This window comes from Panthera pardus, unplaced genomic scaffold, assembly GCF_024362965.1.
Source record: "Panthera pardus isolate Hobbes unplaced genomic scaffold, ASM2436296v1 HiC_scaffold_13, whole genome shotgun sequence".
Lineage (NCBI taxonomy): Eukaryota > Metazoa > Chordata > Mammalia > Carnivora > Felidae > Panthera > Panthera pardus.
The window spans coordinates 191,561,980-191,581,548 of NW_026526688.1; the positions used below are offsets into that span (position 1 = coordinate 191,561,980).

Sequence of the window (19,569 nt, forward strand, 5' to 3'; positions counted from 1 at the left end):
AAGTGATCTTAACATGTACATTGGAACGCTTTGGGAGTTGAACCAAACTCTATGGTGGACTACCTCGAACAGTCTGATTCCAACATCAACTTCAGGCTCCGCCCTGCTTCTGCTGTCTTAGTTCAGCTGCTTCCTCTTTTCTGCCTTTTGCACATGACCTTCCCTTGGCCTGGGTTGATCTCTCCCCCTCTTTCCAGAGATGGCTCCTTCTCTCACTACCCGTTGCTTCCTCAGCCTTCCCAGGTGGCAATTTCTAAAGCAGATTTCATCCCTGTTTGTCTCTCTCTCAGTTTCTTTTTTTGCTTCTCTAACTGGCATTGGAACAAGCTATATTTGGTAAGATAAGATGAGGAAATAACTTTATTTTTCACCTACCACAGCTTCAAACCTGCTTGGGAAGGATTTGCCAAGGATGATATTACAAGCAAATCCCATGGCTTTTATGGTGAATTTTGAGTATTAAGATCATCTTGTTTTTAGATATGAAATAGTCCAGTCCAATTTAATGTCAAAACTTCAGTTCCTTGTCCAGTTTAAGGTGTCTTCCATTCTTTGAGGCTGAAGTTTGACTTAAGGCCCTGTTGACCAGTGTCCCAGTGTACAGAGGCCAGAAGAAAAAGTGGTCAGGGTCTTAATCTTCCATTTTTCACCTTTTTCTACTCCACACTGGACTCCCACTACCATTTTCAGAGTCAGACCGAGAGAGGAATGACAGGCACAAGAAGATCTTTTTAGGTAGCTGGTACCATTTGTAGTTCTTCCTTGATGGTCAAGGGTCTGATGTCAAGGTGGATAAGCAGCTGTTGTTTCTTTCTTGGGACAAGACTCCACTGGTGACCTCCCTCCTGCCATTCTTACCCCAGAGGATGTTCTCCCGTTCCCCTCTCAGGAATTCCCATCCCTTCAGTCCCTTCTCAGCGATTTACCTCACACCACCTCTGTCTGCTGGGGTGGGCACTCCTCTGGGCCGTCCTCTCGAGACAACTTGGACCAGAAGGCTTTCCATGGTGTCCACTCTGCCCACCAGAAGCATTAGGCACCTTGCCCTGTGGCACTCCAGAAGTCCAGGCCACCCCCAAGGCAGCCAGCCTCTCTTTTGCACTTTTTCCCTGGGCACTGGGATACTTGAGAGCTCCCCCCACACTCTGTTATCATGCTCTGTTCTGGTGCCACGGCAGCTCTGGGGACCAGAGAGCTCCCTCACTACCTACCTGCAGCTCTATTCCTTAATCTCTAGGTTCCCCTCATACACCCAGTTTGGGGAAAACAAGTGGACTGTGGGTCACAGGACCAAAGACTGGTTTTAGCTTCCTCTTAGAAAATCCTGAATGGCTGGTCTATACCTTTATACCATTCATTAGAATTTGCTGGGGGAGTGGAGTGGGTTTTCTTTATCATCCATTGTTCACAGTTTGGCACTTTGGCCGAAATCCTGAGAAAACACCAAAAATTCTATCTGATATTTTATTATATTCTATGTAATTATTTTATTTATTTATTTTTGTCAGGGGCTCAGCCTAAGGAGGGAGTGCTAAACTGCCACATATAGGAACAGCTGATTAAAGCATCAAAGAACCAAAATGAAAGCAACAGTGAAGCCTTAGAGATGACATCTGCAAGAGGCTAAGCCAGAGCAGGCGCTGCCCCCCCTTAATCCACTCCCCCCATGGAATGGCGTCCTGGTGGAGGGTCGGCTGAATCGGCACTGATGGGGAAGTGGTCTGGTCCTGGAGGGAGCCCTTAACAAAAGGTTCTTGCAGTTTTATGAATGCTGGTGGAAGAAGAGGGATGCTGAGGGGGAGGGGGAGGAGTAGAAAACTCCTGGGTACTGTGTCAGAGTAGAAAAACTTGTCTTCAGGCTTTTCCCTTTTCTACCCCCCCATGAGGAAGGCGTGGCAGAAGTACCTGAAGACCTTGGATAAAGAGACCTAGGAATGAAGATGCATAGCTAGGAAAGCAAATATACAGAGTATGGCCAGAGCAGCCAGAGTCCTTGACTATGTCTCCTTTCAGAGGCTGCCCGGTGGTGTTGGCTGTACCCAGGCAGGTGTGAGGAGGACAGCTTTCCTCCATGAGGCCTGCCAGGTAGGGCTGTTGTAATTGCCTGTGGTTGGTTCTGAAAAATCACAGACACTTTTTTAGCCAGGAGCCAGACTCCTCAATTTTATTTATATAGTTATTATCTTTTTTCTCTAGAACGATGCTGGTTTCCCTAGTGCAAAACACAGTGCCTGGCACACGGTAGGTATTGATAAGTGCCGGATGAGTAAGTGGAGGAATGAAGGGTCTGTGGCCTACAGAGAGAAGACCCCTGGTGTCCTTCTGGGAGTGACACCTGTCAAAGTCACAGTGCCTCACCGGGCAGCCCATTCTTAACCTCCAAGAGTCATTGATTATTATTAGAGGAAAGGAAGATGGCAGTGATGGGGGTCCGGGGGGGGGGGGGCTTCAAAGGTGGGACATGGCTTGAGTTACTGGGTCTGTTATGGATGGGATTTGGAGAGGGGGAACTCGGAAAACGCCATTTGGCTCATAAACTTGACGTCAGACTCGCCCACACTTACTAGAGCCATCTGTCTCGATATCTCCCACTTCCCCAGCGGAACACTTAGAGCATGCAAATATCTGCTGGCAGCACACTGCTCCCCACCAGCACCAAACAGGGAGGGAAGCGGGAGGGTGGTATTTCGGGACCCAAATCCTGAATCTCATTTAGTCCACTCCTTTTTCTGGCGTGGACATTTCATTTCCTTGGGCTGTAGATCAGTGCTTGTATATTTTTTTCCCCCTCTAAATCATTTTTACTCTCTTTCATCCTCTGTCACTGCTTCATGCTTCTACTGGATTTTAAGCTTGTGTTTATTGAATGGGGATGAGCATATATTTGGGTTTGTACAAACGCACAAAGAAAGGAGATTTGCAAATGTGTGACAGTCATCATTGTGTTCTAGGAAACTTTGATTCACACAACCTATGAACTCTAGCCCTCCTGTCCTTGACTGTGGGGGTGGCTAGTGCTCCTTGTTTCTTAAGCATTTAGCCATGTGAAAAGAAATCAAGTAAAGCCACAGAATTATAGAATCCTGGCTGCAAAGAACCTTTAAAGTCTACCACATGTTAAAGGCAAAATTTATCTCTTGGGTAGAAAGGATGATGCCTTTGTAGGCCTTTCAGTTGAAGAAGGCAAGCCCCCTCCTACCCCCACCCCACCCCATCCCCACCCTAGGCAGGCACTGGATGACTAAGGATGAGGTCAGTAGACCTGGGAACATACTTGTATAGTAAACTAAGACAGCATTTTGATTATCCAATTGCAGACAAGACAAGAAGTTGTCAGGGACCCAAGAACCTCGTGCGGGGGCGGGGAGAAGCCTGAGTGACTCTGTAGACTGCCGAACCACAGGGAGGAGCCCCAAAGTCAGGAGGCATTCTCTGTGGCAGGGAAAGGAAAATATATTTCTAGGGTTTAGTGCCTGATTTATAATTTGAAGTTGTTTTCTGCTCTATAAAATGCAGAGCAGAGTTCTGTGAGCCACAGTGTCCAGGGGGTGCAGGCGACAATTCAGGCTTTAGGGTGAAGAGACTCAGAGGCAGATGCAAATGGAGAAGAAAACCACAGTGATGCTTCATCTTTAGGAGGAAGGTGGCATTCAAAGGAGTAAGACGAACCTGATTTTGAGTTCACCTTACCTGTGAAGTCCATCTTCAAAACACCCATACACTTGATGAGATGCTTTCTTGATTGTCATCCAAATCATTGATACAGAGCAGCAACAGGCCTGAAGAGGCTGGTGTTGCCTGGGGTTACGACATCAGAGGCAGCCTTGGGAGACCTCCAGCCATGTGCCAATCAGAACTCTTAGGGTCTTGGAAATCATCTAGCTACAAACTGCCCGAGCTGTGCCTTCACCAGGCCACACTTGTCCAGTTTCCCCAGAGGGACATTTTGATGTCTTTTTTCAGATGTATCTGGAAGCCAGAAAGTCCAGGTCTGATGAGTTTCCTCTACTTTCTCAATTAGGAACCTCATTTGAAATGAAATAGATCAATCAGATATGACCGATTTCTCATCAACATGTTACGTCCCTTTGGCTGTATTTGGTGTTCTAAATGATCACAAACCTGATATCTAATAGACTTCTCATCTGTCAGGGCTGGAAGTGAGTGCAATGATGGATTGTCTAATCCCACAGTCTCATTTTGTAGAATGCCCTGAACTTCGACTTGGCTAAGGTCACACAGCTGGTAAAAAGGAGGGGATTGAACTGAGTTTGTAATAAACATGTTGTTCCCCAGTTTTCTACTACCTGCTTTTTTGAGGGAGAAGATATGCATGTACTTTGCAGCTCAACTGAAATCTTTTTATTTTAGCTTTTGAAATGTGCATGTGCTGTTAAACCAATTGGAGAGTAAATTTGTCTAAGGACAGGTATTTCTACTGTTCGTACCAGAGGCTGGGGGTGCTGCTGACCATCCCAGAATGCACAGGGCTGGGCCCCAAAGCAAAGAATTATACAGCCCCAAACTCCTCGAAGAACAGGTCTCTTATCATTTGTATCATGTTCCTTCTTTGTGAGCCTGTACTAAAGAACTTTGAAGAGAACATTCAGTTCTATGTATCTATATTCAACTGAAATTATTTAAGATTTTGCTTCCAACTGATTATAATTCTTCAGATCTACAGTGATGAAATAAGTCATTTTAGACACGCTGTTCAGGCTGAGAACTAGAAAAGCAAACAAATACTTGTAAAAAGGTCCTGGAGGAGCTCTCAGGGAGAGAGAAAGTGTGGGTCCAGGGTTTGTGAGAGGAGGGCCAGGAGAGGTAAGAGACCTGTTGAGAGCAGCTTTCTTCCTCATCCCAGAGAGGCAACAAACAGGCAGAGAAGTGAGTGGACTTTGACAGTCTCAGGGGCTGGGACTTTTGGTGGGGATCCTGTAGGGTTACATCCTAGGACAATGGCTCTCAATGGGGGCACTTTTGCTCCTTCAGGGGGCATTAGACTATGTTTGGAGACGTTTTTGGTTGTCACGACTGAAAGAATGCTACTTGCTTCTAGTGGGTAGAATCCCACAACAAAGAAAGATCTGGTCTAAAATAGTGCTGAGGTGGGGAAGCCCCAGGAAGAAGCCCTTGCTAGAAGTAAAGAAGAACTAGAAACAAACCAGTCCTCATAAAGACTGAAGACTGAGCACAGCTGGACCTCTGAGAATCTCTGGTTGGATTTCACCTAGGTTCCTGATGGAAGCCAATATGAATCCTCCCTGGAGGAGGACAACACTACCCAGAGCTTCAAATACACACCAATAACTGAACATAAGGTGTGTGTGGGGGGTTGGGGGGGACAGGAGCCAAGGTAAAAGGGGTTTACGTTCCTGGTATTGTCCACTGGTGACATGTTCATTTAGTTAGACTTCAACAAGTTAGGGATGTGTGCGGTAGTCTTTAGAGTAACCCCTGAAAGAACGGTGCTATGTATGCTAGAAATTTTATGTGTATGATATAGATTATAAATTATGTATACAAATTAGATATATTTAAAAGATACATTATAAATCATGTATGTAAAAATACATTTAAAAAATAAGGAAATTGAGTACTTACAATATCCAAAAAAGAGGCAGGAATTCAAAAGAAATAGAAAAAAATAACAATAGGTAGGATCAAGCCCAACTGTATCAGTAGTATATTAAGTAATATCTACTATTCCCAGTAGAATGTAAAGATAATCAAACGGAGTGAAGGAAATAAAAGACTGTGATGTTTTTCAAGCTTCCTGACTCTGAACAGCAAATTGTCATGGAAGAATAATATTTATAATGGCTAACATCATATGGAGTAATTTCTGTTTAAACGCTTTACATGTCATCTAACCCTTGGGGTTGGTTCTATTATTTTCATCTTTTTATAGTAGAGGAAACCGTGGCACATTTGCTCAGTGTCACATGGCCAGTATGTGGCAGAATGAGGATTTAAATCAGGCTCTCTGGACTCATGTTCTTATCAACGCTGCTAAATCAATTGAGATGTTAGTCAGGATTATCCTGTATTTTATGGCATTTCTGGGAGAGTTTCAACTGATGGTATTTTGTCCCATAAGTAATTAAATGGTATTTTTCATAACATATTCCCTTATTATTTTGTTCAGATAATATGACACCTCTCACCATCTCTATTTTTTTTTAAACACAGTAATATTGCATGTATTTTTCTCACAAGTCTACAGGCCACCTGGGTCATCCTGCTGCTATGGGAGGGACCTAGTTGATCTTGGCTGGACTCACTCCTTGGATCTGCAGTCACAGGAAGTTTAGCCAGGGGTTGTTTGGTCTAGCATGGCGTCAGGATATGTCTTGTCTGATTCATGTAGTTCTCCAATCGAACAGACAGTCCTAGATGTGTTCTTGTAGAGCAGACTGGGATTCAAGAGAGTTGAGTAGAAGCACCCAAGGCCTTGGGGCCCAGGCTCAGAATGGGCACATATGAATTTCTTTTTTTAAATGTGTATTTATTTATTTTGAGAGACAGAGCATGAGTGGGTGGAGGGACAGAGAGAGAGAGAGAGAGAGAGAGAGAGAAACCCAAGCAGGCTCCACATTGTCAGCATAGAGCCTGACACGGGGTTCAGACTCACCAACATGAGGTCATGACCTGAGCCAAAATCAGGAGTTGGACACTTAACTGACTGAGCCACCCAGGTGTCCCCATCTTCATTTCTGCTGCATTTTATTGGCCAAAGCAAGTCTCAAGGCCAGCCTAATTCAAGCATGGAGAAATAGACTCTCTCTCCTTAGAGGAGGTGCTAAAATGTCACATTGCCAGCGGCATGCTTACATGGAGGTGTGAAAAATCAGGGCCTTTAGGACAACCAATTTACTGTATCAGCATCCTGGCATAAGAGACTGGTTCTGTGACTAAATTAAAGGAACTTGGTGAACAAGGATGTGGTATCCTGGGAGGACAGCAATGCTCGCTAAGTGATAGCAGGGAAGTTGGCAGATTTTTCCTTGTATCCTGGTTCCTATGCTCTTTTTGGCCACATTTTCACAGGGGGTTCTTTGGTTGCAAACAGCAGAAATGGATTCTTCTTGCTTGAAGCAAAAAGTAAATTTTCTGAAAGGGCACGGGGTCATGCCCTTCTAGTCCTAGCATTGACTAGAAGTTTGGAGAAGGGGGTTGAGGTATAGAAGTGGCAAGAACAACAGAAAAAGTCTTATTTGGAAATTGCACTGTGATGCGTGAGTTTCAACCTTTTTCATTTTTTTCCCCCCACTTTAGTCAAGGTTGAAATTTCAGCAAGGCAGCATCTGATTGGCCTAACTTGGGTCAGATTCCCTCCTCATGGTTAGGGGCACACAGGACATTCCAAGTGACATTCCCACCAGGTATAGTCAATGGAAAAGTAATACCCAAAAGATACGGGCACAGTTATCAAAGGAAGGCAAAACAGATGTTCGGCAGCCAAAAATAGCATCCATCTACCATATCCTTTTAAAAAGAATTGCAAGTAGCTGTACTCTGATAGTTTTTCAGGAAAGAAATTTAAAAATGGGAGAGTACGTATGTAGGGACAAAAGGACTGGAAGAATTATAAAAAGATATAAATAATTTTCTGTGAGTTGTGGGACTAGGGTTAGTTCCTCTTTTCTTTTGTTTTTTGTTCCAGTACAGTGTGTATTTATTACTTAATTTTTTTAAGGTTTCTCTATTTATTTTGAGAGAGGAAAGCACATGGGAGGGGCAGAGAGAGAGGGAGAGAGAGGGAAAATCCCAGGCAGACTCCACACTGTCATAGTGTGGAGCCTGACGTGGGGCTTAAACTCACAAAGTGTGAAATCGTGACCTGAGCTGAAATCAAAAGTCAGTCGCTTAACTGACTGAGCCACCCAGGCACCCCTGATTACTTTTTAAATAAAAAAGAAACTTTATTTTTGAAGATAAATGGAATGAAGAAGGGGAGTCCCTTTTGACGGTCTGAGGACACAATCACTAGCTACTCTATATTAATAATAGGACCATACGTTTCACTTAAAAGGCAACAACCAACTTATATTAAACTCTAAACAGAAACAAAAAGACAAAAACGAAACAAAACAAAACACCCAAAAAGCTCAACACCAAAAGAGCACCCAATTTGGAAAAGACTTTGCGTGTGGGTCGGATACAGAAGGAAGAGATTTCCCTCCATTTTCTGCCTGAGCAGTCCTTTTGCACTTTGATATTTGTTTTGCCAATAAGGTGTTTCATTATTCCTCCTACCCAAAAGCCCGTGCTGTTATGAGATGCTGTTGAAGCCTCTGGTTTGCCCAGACGGGTCTCAGTGAATGGGACCTCTGGGGAGACAGGATCCTTTCTCAGGGTTGGAAAAGAGAACAAAAAAATACAGCCTTTGCCCCGCAGGGATGTTAGAACACACTCTTTCCTAGTCAGAGGGGCACTCACCTCGGTGCTGTGTTGGGGAGAATCATCATCTAATTCCAAGCCTAAGGCTGGGTCATCAGACACACTGTCTTCTCCCGGCCCGTCTTCCAGCTTCTTGCACCAGTTTTCGTGATCCAATTTCTCTGCTCCCTCAGACAGGCTGAGAAGGAAGTTATGAGCCCTCTCCATCATTTGCCACTCTCCTAGGCCCTTCTTCCTTGGCGGTTTTCCCATTTGGGGTCTTTTTTCTCTTCTTCTCACTGTTTCTCCTCCTCTCCCCACAACCTCTGTATCTCTGGGGGGGAGTCCTGTCTGTGCCTCTGGGCCTTTCTCTTTCTATTTAGTTCTCAGAGCCCATTCTGGGATTCTATTTTAGTCCATCCATCCATCCAGCTGATCAGGGTTGAAACCAGAAGTGCAATCAGTCCAAGCCGCTGGAGGCACTGGCTGCGGTTCTGCCCCATGTTGCCTTGTTTGTGGGCTATTTTCTGTTTCCCGTCATGCTCTAGGAGAACTGCTTGTCAGAGCGGGGTTGTGCTTTTTTCTCCTCCTGCCAGTGGGCCCTGCCTCTGAAACCCAGATTAGAAAAGATGGGACATTAAAAAAAAAAAAAAAAAAAGGATTCTGCCCGATCTTGGCATTTCCTTTTTCAATAGCAGATTTCTTGTGCTTTGATAATTCCAGAGTGAGAACACAAATTGGTAAGTGGGCTGTGGGGGGAGGGTTCTAGTCAGAGATAAAGTTCTCCTTTGGGCCTCTTCCTGTGCTCTGAATCCCGTTCCTGGCTTTTTTCACTTAGTACTTATATGGTACATGTATACACCACCTTCTACCTCCAGCCAGGGGGGTCCTGGAGGCCAGGGACTCTGTCTCCCAGGCTTTTGTGCCCAGGAGGTGATCAGCCCCAATATGGATTAAAGAAATTTTTCTCCTCCTGGAGATTTGTCTTCAAGCCCAGCCACCCATCGAATATGTCGTGATATCCTGGGTGGTTGCAACTGAGTCCAGCTGAGAAGACAATGATGGGGGGGGGGGGCAGGGAGGCAAGAAGAGGTACAGGCTAGAAGGAGGAGAGCAATGCAGGGCCCCAGAGGTCAGGGCCTGAGTTAACGCTGCTGAAGCAGAAAGAGTACAAGAGCCCATTGGTCTTCTCATCTCAGAGGACCTGATCCATTCCTTCAAATCTCACCACATTCGGGGATAATGAAAAGGAAATAATACTGTTAATAGTAGTTCATAATTGATGCTAATACCACCATGCAGGGCCTGTTCTAAAGGCTTTACATTTACTTCTTTTTGTCCTCATCACAATCCTAAAATGTGTGTTCTGTTCTTGCCATCTCCACTGTACACGAGGCAACAGAGGCCGAGAAGTTTGCCCGCGGTCACATGGTTGGTGCACGTAGGATGGAAATCGTGAGTCCGGGCAGGTGCTCCAGAGCTCAGTCTTGGTAACCATCAAACCTCTAGTGATTCCCAAGTGTTTATCTCCAGGACCGGCTTGTCTCCTGAGGGTCCACTGACTGCAGCCTTCCTGGGATGACTGCAGACCTGGACACTTGGTCCTACCTTTGTGCTCCCCATGGTCATCTAGAACCGCCCAGGGAGGAAACTGAAGAAGGGTCTGGTGAGCCCGCAGGAGGGAAAGAAGGAATGGGGAGGCCCCACACATGAGCCTATTTCTTCTCCTTCCCACCTCCCCCAACAGCACTTCATTCCAAACAACCTGGGACCCAAGGACCCTATGAATTTCCTTGTGCTTCTGTCTCCTGTGCTCTCACTTCCTCTGTTACCATGACTTGCTCCTCAATCTCAATTAGGCTCCACACTCAGCATGGAGCCCAACGCGGGGCTTGAACTCACCACCCTGAGATCATGACCTCAGCCGAAATCAAGAGTCGGATGCTCAACTGACTGAGCCACCCAGGCACCCTGCTCCTCTGTCTTCTTAATGCTGTTCACATCCTCCTCCAGCAGGGACAATCACTGCCCAAATTTCTGGTCCCTTCCTCACTTTCTGGGCCCACTGAGGCAGTGTCCTTTGGGTGTCTCCATCAACTAGAGCAGTATCTAACCCACGCTGGATAAAACACAGACTGCTGGGCCCCTGCCCAGATTCTGACTCACTGGGCCTGGAGCAGGGCCTGGGAACGTGCCTAATGCCACGTCACAGTGCCTGCGTCATTTACCTCACTTCATCTCATCACATGGGCATTTGTTATCTCAAATCATCAGCATCAGCATCATCGGAATGGTGAGTGAGGTACAATGTGGTATTTTGAGGGAGACAGAGACCTCATTCATCTAAGTTATGTTACAGTATATTGTTATAATTGTTCTATTTATTATTGGTTATTGTTATTCATCTCTTACTGTTCCTTATTATAAATTAAGCATTACCATAGGTGTGTATGCATAGGAAAAAACATAGTATGCATAGAATTTGGTACTATTCACGATTTCAAGCATCCCTGGGGATCCTGGAACGTGTCCCCTTCAGAGTAGCGGGGGACAGCTGTATGTGGTAGCATTGTTATTGTAGGGTCGGCACTGATGTCTGCAGGGGTCCTCTTGCCCCTCTTGGGGGCAAGGTCTGACTTTTCTTTAGGTTACAGCCTCGAGAGCCTGTGCAGGGCCTGGCTGCTGCGAGTCCCTCCCACAAACAGAGCTTGCTCCTTGGTCTCACCCTCCCTCTTGCCCAGGCTGGGCCAGCCTCTCTCTTTCCCTCTGGATCTAGCTTCTTTAGAAGTGCATGGGGCCATCTGAGACATGAAACACCAGTGTCGTACTGGGCAGCTTCTTTCATGGACTCCCACTAACAATGCTGTTGATCCAACAGTAATCTTGGCTAGACAGGATCTGTGTCTCTCGTCCCTGCAGCTTGTGTCCCGGTGCCTTCTAGGGGGACACTTCCTGCTAGTTGCCCAAGTAATTATTACTGTCACTGTCTGTGTGCTTTTTTTCCTGCCAAACCAGTAGGAGAAAGGAGTGCAGAACTGTGAGAAAGAACTCACGGTGCATTCAAAGAAACTGCAGTTGCAGAATTGTTTCCTGACTTGCTCTTATCTGAATATTCAGGTAAATATTCCACACTTTCGAATGGAATTCAAATTTCCGAAGAAGCCTGCATGTGGTCACTGATTAAATCCCCCACCCCCACTGTAAGCCAGTGGACAAGTCCTTGGGTGTCCCCTGAGGCTCCTGCTCCCTCTTCCATGGAATAAGAACTTTAGAGTACATGAACTCTGAGGATTTGTCCTTAGAAGTCCTGAATCCTGTCATTATGGGAATTTTGGCTGTTCCTAATTAACCTTGACCTTGTTCTCTCTGTAGCCTCAGGCTAAGCCTGCCTGCAAGAGAGCTGAAAAAACCTCAGGATACATTACTGCTGGGTAAGAGGGAGAGGAGTCAGCTCTTAGGAAAATCAATTTGGATTCAGCAAATATTTGTTGAGCTTCCTACTCTTATGCCATTTCCTGTGCTAGGTTTACCTGCAGATACACAGAGTCTTCAGGAAGGCCTGTCTTGCATCAAGATGGCCCTGTAAATAAGTAAATAAGTAAAGCGACCAGATAGACAACTAGACTCCATTTGTCCACGTGACCATCTGTAACCAGTTGCTTTCTTTGCTGTATTTAAATTGAATTTGCATGTTTGATTTAGTTTCTTGAGCCTTTGGTTTCCTCGCAATTTAAACATTTGCTTTTAGATTGAAGACATTTCACAAGATGGTCTCTTATTTAAGTATCTTGATATGACCTAGGGAAGAGGCCCAAATAACAGAAAATCCAGACTCTACCCGCAGAGCCTCAGCTCAAGTCCATTGTAAAGCCAGTTGTATGCAGGACTTTCTGCAGCACAGTAGGGCTCCCTGGGGAAGAAAGGAGATCCTGTAGTCTTTGGTGGATCATTGCTGGGCAGAAGGTCAATGCTCTGTAAAGTCTGTTGAATTTAGGGTCTTTCTTTTCCACCCAGAGCATCTCTTGGAGAATATAACACTGAGGGGTGAGGTGTTCCCCCACATCACTTCTCAGAGCACCAGGTTCCTCCCTCCCTCCCTCCCCATCCTATACAGCAGCCTTGCTGTCCTTCCCACTGTGGGTTTGGTGGGGCAACTGCCCTGGTTATCGGCCCTCTGTTTTGTGTGCCAAGCACCTGTTCAATGTCTCTAGCTTTTAAAACATAGACAATTAGGGCTTGAGGAAAGATCATAAACTTGGAACTCTTGATTGCGACTTTTGGATTCTGATGGTAGTCAACCATAGGAATTTAGGAGTGAATTGTTTAGTAGAATTTAACCTTGACAGCGGATAGCTGTTTGGGCTGTTATTTAATGTTATTAATATGGCCCCAATTCAACAGAGGAGCCTCTTTTCCCAACCTTATCTTATTATCACTCTCAATGTCCTCTAGGGAGGGTAAACGGAAAAGTGGGTTTATAATGAACATGATGTTTTATATTACAGTTCATGGTACATAGTAGGCACTTAACAAATGTTAGTTCTCTTGTCTAGCTAAAATGGCATTATCCTGAAATACGGTCTTTCTATAGAGTTTCTGAAACTGAGGTTCCAACCTTTGTTCATGAGTGTGGATGAAAAAGAACAGCACTATTATTTTCACTTATTGCTAACTGAAATTCGGGATGTCTTTTGGTGATGAATGTGAATAACAAACCATAGTAGTATCAGCTTTCATATTCTACTACAGTTGTGGAAGATATGATGAAATATCATTTGTGCTTATTTATTATTATTATACTATTTATTATGACTTATTTATTATTAGGCCCACCACTTACTATTTCAGGCATCAATAAGGAAGCACACATATCACTTAGTCTCGAATTTGTGTGCTTTAACATTTTGTTAGTTTTATTTCAATATAATTTGTTTCTTTTGTAAGCATATGCATTTATTTTGTATACTCAGAACTTTATTCTGAGAAGGGCTCCATAGGACTCACCAGATGGCCTTAATCTTGGCACAAAGATCAAGGACTTGTTTTCTTATGATATTCTCCTGGTCTTTATATGGCTTATATGTTTCTTGTTCCATCCCTTCCTCTTTAATGTTGCTTAGGATACTTACATACCTCCTTCTTTTTCCTGATTACCCCCACCTTCTCTTTCTTGGTAGAAATAATACATGCACTTTAAAGTTTCAGGGAATAGAGAAAAATGACCATTACCTAACTATATTCACTGTCAACATCTTGGTAAATTCTGAGAAATATTTATTTTTTTAACGTATTTGTAATTAAATGGTTAATCCCAATTTTGCAATATGCTTCATCTATTTTTTAAAAAAAACTAGTGAAATATCCTGTGTCATTTTAGTTTGTGCTTGCCCCCTACACCCCCGCCCTGTTAACAAGGTTAAGGATTATACTGTTGCTTATTTTTTCTGAGTTATAGATGACTCTTCTTTGCTTTTTGAAAGTAGGTAGGTATGCTGTCCTCGGAATGTATTTGGCCTCCTTTGGATCAATCTATTCTTGGTTTATATGTATTTTTGGATCTTGCATATTTAACACCACTTTTAGTAATGTCTTCATCATTCTAATAAGATAGACTTTGGGAGAATTATAGTGGGAAATTTAAATCCCTAACAGTTTAATTGGTGGAGTCAATAGTTTTTTAAATATGCCATCTGATGCCTTCTCTCAGATAACCAGGCTCCAGGGTTCTGATATTGTGGGAATTTATATCAGCCATTGGGGGGATATGAGGCATCTCCCTCCTGAAGCTGCACTATACAGAGCTTAGGGATAGAGGTGGAAGACAGCATTTGAGGGAGATGGCAAATCAAAACCAGATAAACTGCTGGCATGAAAGGCCAGTCTCCAAGAAGCTAGGCCAAGAGGGGGTAGGGGTGGAAAATTCACATACTTTTGAACCCAAAGACTTTCGCTTAAATCCATTCACTCACATAGTGACCCTGAGAGAGCCAAAGATTATGAGCTCAATTTTTCCATCTGTAAAAATAGAGCAATGTTAACACCCATATTTCAGAGCTGGTTGTGTGGATCAAATGGAATAGTATACACACTAGTAATGTGTTGGTGTTATTTTATGACTATTCCTGGTTGATATACCAAAAAAATGTGACGGTATTTGGATGAGATATTACAGACTATTCAAATAACTCCCCTTTCCATGAAGACTTTCAAATCCCCCCAGTGGTTAGTTGTTCCTTGTCTTTGTCCTCAAACTACTTTGTTCATGTCACTGTAGTAGTACTTGCCACTGTATTGTCATATCTGATCCGTGTCTTTCTCTCCCTCCACCAGACTCTGAGGACAGACATCTGTGTCATTTATTATTCTGACCTTAGCACCTAGCACAGTACCTGGCACATAAAGGTCCTCAATAAGTCCATGAGTATGGCACCTGGTGACTCAGTCAGTTGAGCATCTGACTCTTGATTTCAGCTCAGGTCATGATCCCAGAGTCATGGGTTTGAGCCCCACATCGGACCCCACACTGAGTGTGGAATCTGCTTAAGATTCTCTCTCTCTCTCCTTCTGCTCCTCTCCCCTGCTCTCACCCTCTCTCTCTCTCTCTCTCTCTCTCTTTAAAAAAAAATAAGCCAATGAGTGAAGAGACATCAGTGTATAAACTGGCAGAAGAAAGAAGTTGTACACAGATGCCTATCCAGGAAAGTGGAGGACACTTAGGGAGACCAATTGCATAACAGGGCTGCACAAAGAGAGACTGGTTAGTGTTGGAGGAAGAGTTCAGGGAAGACTTCTTGGGGAAGGCAGGTTTTGGGCTAAAACATGAATGTCATTTGCATATCAACTGTGCTATAACAGATAGATATATAGATATAATTTGTATATATTTTCATAAGAGCCTCAAAATGCATCTAAATTCAATGTGCATGAAATTCAACATGTGTGCCTTTGCCTGGTTAAGTGAGTCCCAAGGGAGCACTGTTAGGATTACTATATGGTATTAAGAGAAAACACACATTCTGGAAGTTCCTTGTTGCTTTACACATCCAATGATTTGAAAACCCAGCTCTACACATTTGAAAACCCATCTCTACAAAGAAACAAGCCTGAAATCTGTTAATTGGGATAATGGCTAACCTGCTGTAACAAAGATACCCTCAATACCATGACTTAAGGAAGAGGAGTTTATTGTACTCTCATGAAACATCCCTGAGGTGAATAAAAGGGTTGATGTGCTGCTCTACTTCATGTGGCCATTCATGGACCCAGTTTCCTTTCTTTCATGTTATTGGTGTGCATTCCTTAAGGCTTTGTCCTCATTTGCATGGTCCCTCTGTGATGCTGTTCATGGTAAAGGAATTAGAAACTCTCTAGGACCAGTGACTTGGCGATGGTGCAGAAGGTCCACATGTCACTGCCATTCACATCCCATTGGTCTAAACTTAGTCGTGCACTTAGCATGCATAGCTAGCTGTAAGGAGGTCTGGGAAATGTGGGCATAACCTAGAAATGCCCATGCTTAAATTTTATTCCTATGGAAGAAGGAATACATGGATTCTGGTGGATAGCCACTAGTGTTTGCCAAAGGAGGACTACAAACAAAATGATCAGCCCTTTATGAGCATATACAGGGAATTTGGGCAAACATTTAGATCAGTCTTTTATTGCAGGCCTAAGCAATACAAATATTCTAAACCACCCAGAATCCACAAGGGGGTAGGTGTTCTGATGGCTTCTCTAGTCCAATTCTAGATGGGGGATTTAGTTGGAGTCTCTTAGGACACACCCAGAACTTCTTCCTTTCCCTCTCTTCCCACACGAGCCTTTGCCCATTTTCATCCATTACTCTTTTCTTAAATCTGCCTGCTTCCAGTGTCTTACCTTAAACTTGTGTCATTCCCTGCTCCACGTGGTCCCACTGCTGGGAAGGGGCATGGGGCAGACAGAGGATTTCACATGTTGCCATTAAAAGGAAGGGAAAAGGTAGAGAAGTCCTCACCAAGGTCTGGCTTCAAGACCTTAAAGACATTTAACCTCTTACACTTTAAGGGTCGACTTCTGGTAGGTGATACTCTCAAAGAGTCTGTGAGTTTTTCTCCTCTCTGAGTTCAAGGCACAGTCCTTTCTTGTAGGCAGTAGCAGAGAGCAGGTGATGGAAAGAGGAGAGAAATGCCCACTCTACCACAATGGAAAGAGCTGATGAATGAATGAGTGAGTGAGTGGATGAATAAATGGGATTCCTGCCTTGCCTCTGATTCCTCATTGTGTAGGGATATAGCAGGATGCAAGTGAGAGGTTGTCCCCTCTCCCCTGGGGGTTCAGTCTGGAGGTGAAGAGAGCCCTGAATGAGTCATTCGGAGTGTCCTGAATTTTACAAGGGGATTTGACACCCATAATTGGGTGACCTTGGTTGGCATATAAGGTAAGGACAGACTCATCCTCAAGGCGAGATTCAGACTAGGATTTAAATGGCCTGAAAGAGTTAACCAGATGAGGAATGAGTGAGTGAGTGAGCGTGGTGGAGGATGGGCAGGAAAGAAGAACATTCCAGGAACAGAGAAAAATATCATGAGAACCCTGAGGCAAGGGTGAGTGTGGCCCCTTAATGGAACCAAGAGACGTTCACTCTGGCTGGAGAGCAGGAAATGATGGGGTGAGGGCACCCTGGCTGTGTAATTCTCTCCAAGGAGTTTGAACTGATTCTGAGGGCAAGAGGAAACGACTGGAGAATTTTAAGTAGGCAAGTGATATGAATAGATTTGCACTTTAAAAGAAATCCATCTGGAATCCGAGTGGAGAATAAATTGGTGGAGGGAAGGGAGAAGGGCAAAGCAGAAGGCCATTGCCACGAACTCAGAATGAGAGGGTGACCAGGAAAGATGGTGGAGAGATTGGAGGGAGGGAGGTTCAAGAGTCTTTGGGTTCTAGCCAGAGGATGCATTGGAAACCAGGGAGAGGACAGAGGATTTGCCCCGGGGAATCTCGTTCATGGGCAGGGGAGCCCTAAGACCCTAAGCTTTAACTGCACTGTCCCTGTCAACCAGTTGCTGGTGAGAACAAGTCTTCTGACCAAGTGGCAATGGGTGGTTATTGATGAGGAAACCGAGGCTGTGAACGGCTACCTAATTAGCCTAACGTCAAATAGGCAGAAGTGGTTGATCGGGACTCAAACTCACACAGGTGGACTCACAAAGCCCACGTCCTTCTCCATTGTAGCTGCGTCTGGGGAGAAACCCCAGTGCTGCTCTGCCTCTGAGTCTGCTTTCTCTGCACACATCCTCTCTTGCACCATGAATATTAACTCCTGCCATGTGTTATACTCAACAACATTGTGGCTCCTTCTCTCTGAGTTATAGAGCACAGTACTCTCTTACAGCTTTAGTCTCCTAAGGTAGCAGAAAAAGAGTGATGGAAAGAGGAGAGATGTGACCACTTCACCAAAATTGAAACTGTGGCCATCCTGGGGTTTGGGAGTGGAGAAAGAAATTAGAAATAGAGGGAATGTAACAAAAGAGCTAAGAGTGGGAGAAATCTCACCCTGAGTCTAGAGAACCACGACCTTTCTCATTTCCTAATCTTCCCCATGATCCAACCACATGGCAGCATAGAAAGTGCAGGGCTTTGGATTCAGGCAGTCTGGGACATGAGTCTAGTTTTACTTATTAGTGGCTCTGAGGTTTTCAGCCATTTGTATCAACTTACTGAGCCTCAATTTCTTTATCTGGACAATGGGGATAATAACATTCATATTAAGGGTTCTGAGGTAGATTGAAAAAGAACATGCATGGAGAATGGCTGATCGAGGCATCTGGTGCATGGTCAGTACTGAAAACACTAAGTTCCCTCATTCCTGGGTGACCGTTTAACTTATCATCCAATGGGGACCCTTGTGAGGAAAAAAGGAGATGCTATAATAATTTCACTAGGACAATAGACAAAAACTGGAACTGTCCCAGCAAACTGGGAAATATGGGCAGCCTGTTCACATCCAACTCTGTCACCAGGAGCCATAAAATCACTGCTATACCAATTCTTCCTGGGTCCAGATTTCTGCTCTGGGGTTGCTGGAACTCTTCATTCCTTCAGATCATTCATTCATACATTCAGCAAAATAATGCTGAGTGAAAAGGAGGCAGTAGCCAACAAGATCCACTGCACGATACATCTCTTGCAGGAGCTCAGAGTTTCGTGGAGGAGCCAGGCAGTGACACCACACTATGATCATTGCAAGCTTATGTGTGATGGCAGTGTGTCTGGAGGTGGGGCATGGATGCATGGAATTCAGTCTTGGAAGAGTCCCTTGAGACTTAGTGCATTTCTTTCATTTTACAATTAAAGATACCAAGGCCCAGAGAGGTAAACTGACTTGATTAAAATCACCCAGCTAATTAGTATCCACATGGCTGACTAGAGCCCACAAGGTTTATTTTAATGCATGACACCCAGGATATTGGTGACACAACAGCTCTGGCCTGCCAGACATCCTCTCTGGGCTCTGCCCAGCATCTGTCTATCTTATCCCCCATTGGGCTCATCTCTGAACCATCTCTTCTCTGCTCACTCCCTCTCTTCCTTTTCTCTCTTCTATGTATTCAGTTAGATATTGTGGGAGATGCAGACATGAACGAATGAGGTTGTAACCCTTTGGGAGATGAATGAATGAAAAGTAAATGAAAAAAATTGTTCATTGGAGATAAAAGTGATGTGCACTGGTAATTTAAGATGATTAATTCTGGTGGTGGGATTGGAGAAAGCTTCTTTTGAAAGGTGGCATTGACACTGAGTTGGACATTTATTAGGAACTTTTTCCATAGGTAGAGAGATGGGAAAGGCAGACTGAGACCAATGTGATCAGGAGCATGAAAATGGAAACACATTTCCTATTTATGTGATTGTTGATAGGGGCCCAGGAAGACATTAGGTTTGAGGAACAATGAGGTAAATAGGTCATAAGGAGTCTGAAATGCCTTTTGAAGTTTTTTTTTGAAATGACAATAACAAGTAACACCACCACCACCACCACCAATAATAATTCAGTGACTGTCAAAGGCAGCCATGCTCGTGACTGTATTTAGATGTATACCTCATGGCAAATACTTGCGTTGGACGTTGTAGCCCCATTGTACAGATGAGGAAATATAAGCTCACAGAAGCTCCCTGTTCGTCTGAGTTCATGACAAGCAGATGAGC

General features: G+C 44.3%; 1 long non-coding RNA gene across 1 annotated transcript in view; it reads left to right on the plus strand.

Moving 5' to 3' along the window:
- The first annotated feature begins 9,795 nt into the window (after positions 1 to 9,795).
- LOC109269621 (uncharacterized) overlaps positions 9,796 to 19,569 on the plus strand; it is a 61,939-nt gene continuing 52,165 nt past the window's right edge. Inside the window, exon 1 of the long non-coding RNA XR_002081170.2 lies at positions 9,796 to 10,675. This is a non-coding gene — a long non-coding RNA (uncharacterized LOC109269621). The remainder of the gene's footprint in view (positions 10,676 to 19,569) is intronic.